A 4,535-nucleotide genomic window follows, 5' to 3' on the forward strand; every position below is an offset into this window, starting at 1 on the left:
ACTCTGGGTGTGAGAAGATCAGATCGAGAAAGAAGGAAGCCAGAAAGGTATAGTCCATCTACTTTCTGTTCAAATTTTATTTTATCTATTGCTGATGATGATCCCAGAACTGTGAAGGAATCAGTAGATTCAAAGGATGGCAAACCCTGGAAAGAGGCCATGGTTGATGGAATGACATCTTTGCACAAAAATGAGGCTTCAGATCTGGTAGAGTTTCCAGCTGGAAGGAAACCCATTGGTAGCAAATGGGTGTTCAAGAAGAAGACAAATCCAGAAGGAAAGGTGGAGATATACAAAGCTCGGTTGGTAGCAAAAGGTTATTCCCAGGTGTTAGGAATTGATTTTGGTGATATTTTTTCTCTTGTTTCCAAGGTAGCTTCTATTAGATTACTTTTATATGTTGTTTCTACTTTTGATTTTGAGGTAGAACATATGGATGTGAAGACAACATTTCTTCACGGGGATCTAGAAGAGGAGATCCACATGAAGCAACCTAAAGGATTTACGGTGAAGGATAAGAAAGAACTGGTATGCAAGTTAAAGAAGTCTTCGTATGGGTTAAAAAAATCACCAAGGATGTGGTATTAGAAATTCGATACATTTACACGGGGACATGGGTTCACAAGAAGCAAAGTAGATCGCTATGTGAATTTTAAATTAATTGTAGACCGTGTTATTTATCTAGTCTTGTATGTGGATGATATGTTGCTGGTTGGAAACGACAAAGAAATTATCCAGGATTTGAAGACCCAATTGTCCTCCAAATTCGACATGAAAGATATTGGTGTTGCAAACTATATTTTGGGCATGGAAATTAAAAGAGATTAGGAAAAGAGGAAGCTCTAGTTAAACCAGAGGAAGTATGTCGAGACAATATTATAGAGGTTTAATATGTAAGATAGTAAACTGGTGAAGGTTCCTATTCCTGTAGGTGTAAAATTATCTGTTGAACAGTGTCCCAAGGCACAAGAAGAGGAAGAGGATATGTCTCATGTTCCATATGAAAGTGCAGTCGATAGCTTGATGTATGTGATGGTCTATACTAGACTAGACATTGCACATGTAGTGGGAGTATTGAGCAGGTTTATGTCAAAACCATGGAAGGAGCATCGGATAATAGTGAAGTGGGTTTTTAGGTATTTGCGTGGCACTAGCGATTATGGTTTGTGCTACCAAGGAAGACGAGGATTGGATAATTTTTTGGATGTCCATGGCTTTGTTGATGTGGACTGGGGGAGAGATTTGGATTAGAGAAGATCTACAAGTGGGTATGTGTTTAACCTATTTGGAGGTGCAGTCAGTTGGATGAGTAAGAAACAATCTGTAGTGGCACTATCAACTACAAAGGCAGAATACATGGCAGCCACTCATGTAAGCAAGGAAGCAGTTTGGTTGTAGGGATTGTGTTCAAGTATGGGGTTAGTACAGGGAGATATAAGGATAGACTATGACAACCAAAGTGCAATTTTCTTAGCAAAGAACCCTGCTTACCATTCAAAGACAAAGCACATTGATGTTTAATATCACTTTGTGAGGGATATGATAGAAGACAAAAAGGTGTTGCTGGTAAAGGTGGACATTTTAAAGAATACTACAGATGCATTGACAAAATCTGTGAGCTCTGAGAAGTTCAAGTAATTTATATACAGGGTAAAGCCTACAACCACATGTTATGTAGGTTCCACATAGAATTTATCACACTGCCCCATGTGTCCTTTACTTTACACATCATCTCAAAGGTTTCTCATTAAATATTTTGGCATGGTACCCCTTTTGATTTATTATGAGATTGTAATTCCTTGGACACCTCATATTTTTCCCTTTAGTCCACATCACACTGAGTTATTCGTGCCCTCCACATCTCCTGGGAGTTTTAATATTAGAATTTTAGGTGAGTATACCTCTGGTTTTTCCCCGATATTTTAATGTCGAAGTGATTCATTCTATCGATGTGTTGTTCCTGGCTTCATGCAACTTCTCCCATACATCCACAATGTGCCCATACATTTTTGATATACACATAATGTCAAAGCACTCCAATCATTTCTCTTGGGATTTTATTCGTGGGATGACGTGAAAATCCACATCAACTTATAGGTCAGCCAACACTCCAATCCACACATGACATCTATCTATCTCACCAAACCTTATTCCATCTGGCAATTTGATAAGTGTGCCCTTTGGTTTAATTTCAGGGCTTTTTTGTTTTAATTCACTATGTACTATGCATGTGATAATTTCTCTATTGACGATTATTCATCATTATTGTGAACTGAATTCTCTAATATCTATTCTTGTGTTGTGAAATCTAAAACATTCGTCTTTGTGTATAATGGGAAAACCTTGAAAGTGCTTCGAAACCTAAAAACATGGGGAAATCCAAGAAAAAACAACCTATACAAAAACCTTTTGGACCACTTTTAGAGGAAATTGATGATAGTTCCTTTTCTCCAACATAGTAATAACTTAGACAACGTAGGCATATCTACTTGGGAAAATATGTACATGACTCTTAAATATGAATTAGAAGACGCCAGTAAAGACAAAACAACAACAAAAGTGGCGATAGAGGAATAAGGAGGCTTATAAATCCAAGGACTCACATTAGCAATTTTTGTGAGGTTAGGGTTACACAAAGTAGGCGTCAAACCAAGAATCTTACCATACATGGATATGACATGGTCAAAATTGAACCATATCGATACCACCAGGAGGTGAATTGTCACTTCGTGTGGCACAGTGGTTGGTTCCTTACATCCTCAAGATATTTAGGGTATGTATAAACTATTTGAAGCTGAACTTAAATATGACCCTGATTTTCTCAAAAAGTTTACTCATGAGGAATGCACATTAGTTGATAGAGATATCCCTAGTTTAATAAAATATTGGAGGAGAGACCCAAACAAGCAAAAAAAGGAAACCTATTACAAATACGTCATTACTTATTTATCTCCCCCTTTTAATTACGTTTCTCCCATGATTTGTAGAATAAATGGTATGAGAGATGTTTTGCACTTTGCCCTATACTAGGTCTCTCTTATTCAAATAGTTGTAGAGGGTCTTAGTTTCAATTGGGCTAATATCCTATGAAGTGGAATTTCCCAACCTTTTATCAATTTCTGAAAAGAAATTACTCTTATCCAAAACCATGATCTTCCTTTTTATATGTATGCATATATTATGGCTGTCATTTGTCTTTCAGTCTCCTTTCCAACAATGACTTAGAGTTCGACACCTTGTAAATCCTTTTCCATCCATGTATACCACAATAAACTATGGGAAGAAAACTATTATGATCATTTTTACCAATTTTTGCAGTGTGTTACGATTCTACTTCATTGGACATTATTCAATACAAAATCCCCAAGGATGTCCCAACCTGCTAGGGATTCTTTAGAAATAGTTGGAGATTGGTACACTGATGATAATTTCACATATGTCATAGTAATTTGTTGCTATGTTCCTCCCCACATTCTTCCCATCTATATACTAGATAAACTCCTTTGCATAGAAATTGTGTATCAAACAATGGGTACAAGAATTACTATAGAATTAAAAAGGTCATCAAAGAAATTGTGGCCTACATTTTAGGTTCCAATTGGTATTTATTCTCTTAAATATTTCATACATGTAAAAAAAGGGTTAACTCATTTTAATGTTTTGAAGTTGGCTATTATTCCTTTGGAATTGCAAGATCCCTTTAGGATTATTGATAATATAACTACAGTGTTGTTATTAGAAAGTATATTCATGAAACTTCTACATATGATGGTATATTTAAAGAAGTTGGTTCATATCAAGATATATGTATGAGCGTTGAAGAGTTATATCCTAAATATTATCAATATTTTATAGTATACAGAGACACTAGGAAATCTTCATTGACACTAAAATTACAACAAGAAAAAGGAGTATTTGTTGTGGCCAAAGCTCCTAGCTCTTCATCTCAATAAGGGTTGACACAAAAGACTCCAACTTAGAGAACTTCATCTTCAAAAAAAATAGCTCGTGTGCCATAGAAATTAGTTTTGTATCAATTAAAGTGACCCCTGCTAATCCTCCCAAATAAATTATCTCAAAAACGGTACTAGGCAGTGAAATAATTAAATAGTGGCAAGTGTTTCAAGAGATAACCTCACAACCTTTTAAGAAGATAGACAAAGCACCAGTCGAAACCAATAAGCCTAGAAAAAATACTAACAAGCAACAATTGACAACACCTCCATTATATACTCCAAAAGCAAGTCTCTCAAATCTTGAAGTGTTATTCAAAACACCTATCAGTGTATTCCTAGTTTTTGAACAAGTTCCAGATCCAAATCTTGAGCCTCATTTCGAGATACTAGAGATGCCACCTGTTGAGGTGTTTTATAGCACAAAACAATAGGATATATTGAGGAGTAAAATAAGAGAAAGGCTACTGAAACTCGGGCTTTAAAGAAATTCATCGACATATTAGAAACACCTTTGGAGGTGATTTTGGAAGGATCATCAAAAGATCCAGGTGAAGTATTTGGAGAATGGATCAATATGCA

The sequence above is a fragment of the Pinus tabuliformis genome, chromosome 4_2 (assembly GCF_031772625.1).
Source record: "Pinus tabuliformis cultivar Carrire ecotype Pingquan chromosome 4_2, CPIR1, whole genome shotgun sequence".
NCBI lineage: Eukaryota > Viridiplantae > Streptophyta > Pinopsida > Pinales > Pinaceae > Pinus > Pinus tabuliformis.